The sequence below is a fragment of the Hippoglossus hippoglossus genome, chromosome 9, assembly GCF_009819705.1.
Source record: "Hippoglossus hippoglossus isolate fHipHip1 chromosome 9, fHipHip1.pri, whole genome shotgun sequence".
In the NCBI taxonomy this organism is placed as follows: domain Eukaryota; kingdom Metazoa; phylum Chordata; class Actinopteri; order Pleuronectiformes; family Pleuronectidae; genus Hippoglossus; species Hippoglossus hippoglossus.
The window spans coordinates 22,769,994-22,779,001 of NC_047159.1; positions in this window are offsets into that span (position 1 = coordinate 22,769,994).

Here is a 9,008-nt window from a genome sequence, read left to right on the forward strand (position 1 = left end):
AGAAACCAATACATACCTTGTGTAAACATTGGTGAAAAAATGACACTAGGAATAGAAAAGGCTCAGCCTCGGTGAGGATTATCCCTGAGAAATGAATGGGGCCAATTATGACTGCTCTGTTGTACTGCCAGTATCTGGCTCAAAACTGTCAGCCTGAGATGCCTGCAGGGTCTGGATGGGGCGCGGTGGCTGGGGAAGAGATCCTCTGGAGGCTGGATGTAGTAGGGGCCCTCAGACTGATAAGCCAAGGTGAGTTTTCTAAACTGGTTTTGGAGATTTTGGTGCTTTCTCCCTCATCTGGCCTCCCAAGTTCAAGACAATAAGGTCAAAGCGCCCACTGAAGCCATGCACCAAACCTCTTAGTAGGCTCAGAAACACTAAGGTGTTGAGACGAGGCTGTGTCCTTTCACCGTCATCCGCTGTCCAACTTAAAGCAGCTCAGACGCTGCTTCCCTCTGCAGGGTCTCATCAGAACAAAGACGTTCACTCAGGATTGTGAGTGAGCTCAGTCGGAGCACTCCCCCATCAGCAATGTCAAGGTCGGTTTGTTTCACACATCTAAGGGCTGCGTGTTTGATTTTGCAACAACTGTAACTCGTGGAGAGAGTGTGGAGTCGCCTCTGTCCTTGACTTCTCATTCAACCGGAGACACTGAGAAAAAGTCGATGAGGTCAGCTCTTGTCAGACTGGGGTCCTGTTGGTAGCCCAGCAGAGGTGAGGGCCTGTGAAATGAGCTTATCTGACCCCCTGATAAGAGCAGGGTACCCCCAGGAACGCTCTAAATTCAATACACATGGCTGCTTCAGCCGCCTTTATCTGACAGGATGTGGCTGTTTGAAAAGGAGCTAGATGTTGCACTGCGGTCGGGTTTGTCCTATCTATGGCCGATCCAGCAGACCACAGCCTCACGCAGAATACTAGTGCCTGTGGGCAACAGTTAAAAAAAAAAACGGGTGCTTCAGTGTCAGTTTGTGGTTCGGATCACTAGACATCACTAAGAGAGCAATTATCATGTGCAGCCTCAACTCTTAAATCATTTAGTCAGGTCTGTTGCCACAAAGGAAGTCGTCTCATTACCTCTGGGAGCTGAGATTTACTGAGCTGCTGTTTGATGACGGAGCACAACAAAGGAACAATGTTTGTGTGTGTGTGTGTGTACATGCCAAAACCACATCAATTAGGACACAAGCAGTCTGCATGCAGAGAGCAACACATCTCGTGTTTTGATACACACAAGACATGTCTGGCACTCTGGTACAACTTGAAGGGAGTCTGAGGATGTTGCACCTCCAACAAGTTCTTAGTCACTTTATTTATTCTAAGCCGATGACAATGATTTAATTGCTCAATTAATTTCAAAATAGTTAATCATTTTACTGCTCTGTAGTTATAAACAGGCACAGAGGGATGGAGCAAGATTGCAGCAGAGCTTTGTGAAAATCGTGTTTTGAAATAGCAGTATCAAGCGATTTCATAAAGCCTTATGCCTGAGATGGGTCATAACATTTTATAGCATGAAAATGAGGAATTATATTTCTGTATGATTTTGCTGTTTGGTTTGTAAAAGAGCTGTAACAGCTTCTATAAGGTGTGAACACGGTCTAAATGTCTTTAGATTGGTTCTTTCTCCTCCACCTCTGTGTAAAGACTCTCAGTCATCTTCAGGAGTTGTACAAATGTATGGAGGCAACTGGACTTGCTTGTGACATTTCACTTCTCATCCAAGAGGCTTCTTCAGTTCTAACTGCTTCATTTACAACTGTTAGTTACAACTACTGAAGATACCTGGATGACTGGGAATCTTCACAGATATGTTGCTACACAATTTGGAACAAATTCCTTTTGACTCATACGGGAGTATGAGTGGACTTGTAATAAACTTGCAGACTCCTCTATGTAGTTTAAGCCATTCTAACAGCAGGGCTGCAGTGAGGGCATTGTCAGTCAATTCACAGACTAGAAACATCCCAGTGACGTGTTGGCATGACATTTTGTACAGGCATCCATTATCCACAGAAGATGAATCCTAATGACTTACAGGTCATCCTCTCTTCTTATGGCACCACCAGGAAGTTGAGATCTGTGGTTCTTGGTGAAATGTGATGGAATATCATGAAGTTCATACATGACATTCATGTTGCTCAAAATCAATTTTTATCATTAAATAAATTTAAATTTGTCCAATATTAGACAACTCATTTAAATACTTAATGGCATCTTTATCACACTGAGCTGTGGCTGTATTCTATGTTTAGTAAAACATGAGCCAATGCTGACACACAGATAGTAAACATGCTAACATCAGCATCTGAGCATTGTGAGCATGCTGTCAGAGCTTTTTTTGTTGTCCCACTGTTCATAAGTCCAGCCTGGCAGAGCTGCTTGGCTGCAGTACTTGTTCAAAACTCCCCATGCTCAGTATAGATGATCACATGCGGATTGGCAGCAGGAAAATCTTGAGTGAAGATCAAAATTCCACTTCACTGTGAATTAATTTCAGTGTTTAGTGGTTCATTTTGAAATATATAATTGTCATTAAATGTGGCCTCGCATTTGCTAATGACAGAAATAGAGTGCATAAACAACAGTGTGTCAAATTGAGACGAGTCAAATTCCGCTTGGTGCTGCAGAATAAAAGCATTTATGATGAAACTGCAGGGAGCCTTTTTCAGTAGAAGTAAAAAAGAAAACCTTCAAATCTTGCTTTGATCAAACACCGGTATCCATGGAGATAATCAACTTCCCTCTGCACAGAATATAAGAAGCTGAGACATTATATTTAAACAGTTGCAGGACCAGACAGAGCCTCAGTATCAAAAATCAACCTGACAGCTTCCTCTCTGAATCTGCTTTGGGCCTCTATCAGTCTGAGTCACATCACATTAATCCAAGTTCCTCTCAGGGCCATGACGGCTTTCCCACTCTGCAGCCTGCACGTCTGGCTGGAGATCTGAGGAAGCTCTTGAGCCAGAGAATATACTGAATCAGACACCGATCATTATTCCTGCTGATGTCCATAAACATGTAACACACAGAGGCCGAGCTGCAGAGATGCTTGTTCCGAGATGCAGAGGGACGGCGTGCAGGGCTTCACCCTCCAGCTGCTGTCAGTGCCTCTGTGATTGATTCTGTCTTTCCTGTTTAGCCAATAAAAGTTCTGTGTGGTGGGATGAGCTACTTGTGAATGAATCATACACGCATGATTGTACTTCTACCTTTGTGAGGACACTCATTGAACACTAAACCCAAGTCATTCCCTAGCCCCTTACTCTAACCCTAACTACCCCGAACCTAAACCTTTTTATCCAATCAATAATGTTTTTTAATGAGGTACTTTTTATATGTTTTTAACACTTATGGTCCCCGTGTGCCGCTCATAGCACTCAATCAGTACCTTACTTTAACCTACTTTAGGGGGTACAGGGTTTTACTTCTGCTCTGACCAGCAAATAGGCAAGACCAGCTCTGTTCAGACTCACAGCGAAGGTTTCTCTTTTCTGTGTGTTTGACCTACTCATTTTATTTGAATCTGTTTTTGTTTTACTTTGTTTTATTTCATTAACAACTTATATAACACATTTTTTTATTTTCAAATCATTTAAAACAAATTTTCTTTTTCATTTTTAGTGCTATTGATAAATAACAAAAGGCAAAACCAGACAGATTAAAAACACACAAATAAATATAGTAAACTCCGTCCCTAACCCTGATGAGGGGGTGGACCACTGTGCGCTACTGCAGGAGACGTGGCCGTCCCCATCAGTGCAGAGCCTGGGAGCAGGAACAAGGGGCACCTCCTGGGGAGGACACTGCACCTACCGTGTCCTTCCAGAGCTCTAACCCTAAATTTAACCTAAACCTAACACTAACATAAACCTAAATATACCCTCAACCTAACACTTTCCTAAAACTAAAACTAAATTTAACCTGAACCTCAACCTAAACCTAAATCTAATCCGAACCTAAACTAGCCATTTGAACGTGTGCCAGAAAGTGAGGTACAACTTTCTAACTTTCCAACTTTCCAACGTTCCCAAAATGTCCACTGGTCTGAAACCCAAACTGGACCTTACTACGTATAGCCACAAGTTCACACATTCACCCACATTCTGCATGTAGTGGGAATCTGTTCGCTTCCCCTCTGGAGCTCACAGTTATGCCTGTGTGTGTTTATTTGTTGGTCAGTGGTCTGACGAGAGAAGGCTTGCGTGGTATGTTTTGTGTGTGTGTGTGTGCGTGTGCGTGTGTGTGTGATGTCGGGGGTAAGGGGGGAAATTTGGACGTGGTGTGTCAGTAACGTGATCTCTCTTGTGTGTGACCTGTATTTGTGCGTCCACACTTAACTGCGTGCATGGCATGATGTGGGTCTACTGTAAGAGCCTGCATTCAGTACACGTGAACGTCCTCTAAATATAAAGCTGTGGGGAGCTACAGTGTACCTCTGCTCTGTGTTTCCAAAACAAGATCAACATTTTCAGACGCTTCTATAACAGGAGTGTCACTGTCACAGCCAAACTATGGTACACACACACGCACCATGAGCCCCGTGTATATATAACCTGCTCAGTAATTAGCCCTCGCAGAGTAACCTTTAGCCTTAATGTCATCCTGTATGACAAATGAAGTAGCAGCAGCAGCAACATGAAGAGTGGTCATTACTGTGTTGAGGCGTCTCCTGGAGGAGGAGACATGGCATGCGTCTCGGCTCGGCTCACTGATCTGGGTTCTGTCCACCCAGAGGCATTTTAAGACCATCGTTATCTTTGTTCTTTTTGCTTTCCAATGGAAAAAAGATGTCTTCGGACGATAATAACAAACTGCTGTAACAGGCCAAAACTATAATAATCTTCTTGAACTTTAAGAGATGTCAAATTCTACTCACTCCGTCTAAAGAATATGTCAAAGTTTCAATTCTAAAAAATGAATCATCAATCAAGAATTACATCGAAACTTGATTCTAAAACCTTTTAAACTACTGAATTATTTTTGCGTATTCAATATTTTGGGAAATAGGTAATTATTTTGTGACATCCAATTGTCTATAGATTTCCTTTAACCACAGCTCAGTACCACTATCAAAACTGAATCAAATTCTACAATCACCATGGACCCACTTTACAATAGAGTATACAGGTGCATATGGCTCTATCCAGTGAATAGGCAGCTGTAAGCTTTAGAATAAAAGACAGTGTGTTAAAGGAGGACCAACATTAGGATCCATTGTCCTTAGTGCAACATTGAGGGTCAGAAATCACACTTTGCCTTACATGCTGCTCTGGATGTGACCATGAGAAACAGCTCCATCATGAAAGAGGAGTTTCAAAAAGAACAGATAAGAATATTGAATTTAGAGACTGGGTTCCTCCCCCTTCTTCTCCACCATTCCAAGGGAGGATGGCTCAGCGGTGCAGATAGTGCCCGTGCATCAGCTCTCTCCTTCCTGCTACATACTGGTTCATTAAAGCTGTGTTTTGTTCTATTCCTCAAAGTGACAGGCAGTCCAGTCACTCCTCGCCCTCCCTGAGATCTCTCCATTCACACCTGCTCAGATGCCCAACAAAAACATGAGGCAGGGAGGCCTCGCCATCGCATCTTATGATACCTGCACGTCCAGCACACACTCCCATGTGCTGTATCTTCTCCCTCTGTTCTGATAACTTAATGCAGACTCATCATACCCTGACATGTGGAGCACACACACACACACACACACACACACACACACACACACACACACACACACACACACACACACACACACACAAATGGTAGTTAATCCAATTTCGCTTATTGCTGGTGTATTTTCTGATTCCTGCTGATAACTTGGAAAAAAAAACATGGAAAATTGCCTCACATCTGAAATGTTTCAAAGGTGACTTGTTTAAGATATGTTTTCACTTTATTAGAAACAGTAACTTTCAGATTTTTGCTCTCGATCCACAAAAGAATTAAAGATGTAATTAGATATATTATTTTTAGACATTCTACCAACAGTTTGTTGACTTGTCAGAAGCTCTTTTCTCTTGGTGGTGAAGTCGCTGTAAGAATTCTAATACCTCCGACTCAGAATTACAACTAGGAGCCTGGCATGACCAGTATTCCCAGCTTGGCTGACTGGGCACACTGTTTAAATGATGTTGGCTGGTGAAAGTGAGCCATCATGCACAACAGCAGTCCCCTGAAACCAAAGCAGATCAACTGAATTCAGCCATCCTTCATTTCATTATATAAACTTTGGACTCCTGTTGTGACAGTGAGTCGATGAATAAACCTTAAAAACAGTTCATCATTAACAGGAACTTGCTGTGATGTCATGCAGTTCAATGTTACTGTAGTTAGCCTGTATTGCTACAATTGTCTTTGTTGCTGAGCGTGAGCTGTTTAGACTGTTACCACTCTTATGCCTGTCCAGTCAACATGAACTTCAGCCATCATGGCTCCGTCTACAGGGAGTCTCAACAGATAACGTTTTCTGATACTTTGTCTCTGACGGTGGCCTGGAAACGTCACAGTGTTGACTCGACTCAGTTTGTCGTTTTCACATGTTTTTTTTATGTACATATCTAATTAATGAATACTCAGTAAGATTTAAAGTTATTAGTAGAAATGTTTTATTACTTAGAACAAATAGGCTAGATGCTTGCACTTGATTCTTCCTCCTGCTCATCAGTCTCTTGGTAATAACCCTAACTCTACTCTCTGTGTCCACATTATGTATCTAAAACTTGTCTGTGGGGACTTAAAGCAGTCTGTAGTTCCTCCCTGGAGTTTTGCCTCCACTGTGTTCAATACATTCCTCTGCCTCTCCATGATGGAAGAGCAGCTTGGTGAATAAGTGCCAGCAGACTGAGTCGTAGCACTCCCATCTATTTCTATCTCTCTGTGGTCTGGCTGCTGCTAGACTGACCCGCAGCCTTTCTAATTTGGTGATGAGCTGTAAAGTGACCTGCCTGCCCCCGCAGCCGGGCGGCCGCAGTGAGAGTGGGATTCCAGGGATTTCCTTACCCGGCGGTCTCTCGGGTTGGACGGACGTTACTGTATACACACCCCAGCCATGTCACACACCTCCACCCTTTCCTCCTGGGACCCATGGTGAGACTAAGGTACTATAGCTCTCAAGTGCACCCCGGCATTGTCCCCACACCCACTGTGCCCCTGGGTAAACTGAGATGCCAGGAATAATTGATGACAATGTAGGCCATGGTATCTGGCCATGATATCTGCACACACTCTCCCCCACCTCCCGCTGAGGGTAACGTCGTGCCATCTCCATTTGCACTAATTGGTTTGAACCCACTGCTGACTTACCCTTTTTATGCATGTCATTAAGTGCTTATATATTTGATATATCTCATTAGTGGAATAAATACACCGGTAATCCTCTGCCACTCTCAGTCCAAAATATTGTGTGTCATTTATTATAATTTGAGTACCATATGCATGGGAGGTGAGAATGTTTTTGAGAGGTTTCACATAAATGACTGGGCTGTCTCCCCAAATATTTTTATGGAGTTGCGCAAAAAAAAAAAAAAGGTGAGGCATAGAGATGTTTTCCCTCCCTATTTTTTTAAGTGACGTGAATGTTGTTTTCAAAATTTGGGGGCTTTCTTGCTCGGACAAATCCATAATTTAGGTTTCAAACCCACTGTGCTCTACATGCTCTGCACCCTCTCCCGTTGATCCACCTGTACGCCTTATTGTTTCATTTCACAGTGCAGGGGGACTGTCTGAATCTAATCCACGGTCACAGAAGAGGTTTAAAACACTCTGGTTTCATCTAATCTCTCAGCTCAGACCCAGCCGAGCTTGAAACCCGCTTTCTCCATGATAGGAATGGACAAATAAAGGTTTCTCCCAGCACTGGCATGAAAGGGCTCTGTGTGCTCTGTGGATTAGGACCCTGTGTTTTCTCTGTCTCTTTTTCTCAATTAGACTGAAAAGGCTGAAAAAATAAAGACACTTCTGTTCATGCCGTATCACAAGGCTCTGCAAGTTTTGTACTGATGATATTTTTTAATGAAGTTAGAATGTTTTGTAGCCCGCTGTAGACGTATAGGAATTCTCTTCTGTTGTATTAAATAGAAAACAGACATTTAGACTACAAGCTGAGGAAAGAGGAAACAAAAAACTCATGGCAGCTGAAGGAAGACAGAACATGTGTTCGACAGGTGAGGGTGAGACAGGGATGGACTTCCTCCTAAATGTACATCACTCAATAAAATAAGAAACCTTTACTTAAACCATTGAAATTCTGTTGTTCTGTATTTCAATGACATCTAAAAATTTTAAATACTTGTAGGACAGGGGAAAATGTCAGAATCATGCTGCCTTATGTGTAGTGACAAGCAATCCTGTCACTCCTCGCCCCACCTGACATCTCTCCATTCACCCCTGCTCAGATACACAAGGACAACTTGAGCCTGTGAGACCCCACATCACATCTTATGATACGTGGACATTCAACACACACACACACACACACACATGCACGTCTCTCTATAGTTGTGAGGACACTCATTGACATAATGCCAAGCCCCTTACCCTAACCTTAACCATCACAACCAAATACCTAACCCTAACCAAAACCTACTTCTAACCTAAAACGAAGTCTTAACCCTCAAACAAGCCTTTGAAATCGTGAGGACCAGCCACAATGTCCTCGCAATGATGGTATTGAACCAAAATTGGCCCTCATAACTATTGACAGACGTCCACGTGCGCACACACACACACACACACACACACACACACACACACACACACAAACACACGCATGTGGTATACTGTAATTAGGGCCCGAGCACCAATGGTGGGAGGCCCTATTGAATTTCGAATGATTATTATTATTATTATTTTTCATTATATAATTGATATATTAATCTTAATGTTCTTTTATTATTTTCTTAATTTTTGAATAATGAATCTAGAGAGAGAGAGAGAAAGAGAGAGTGAGATGTTTCTGTACAGGCACTTGGTTGGGCAGCTCCTCAGTAGTAAACAGAGGTCCT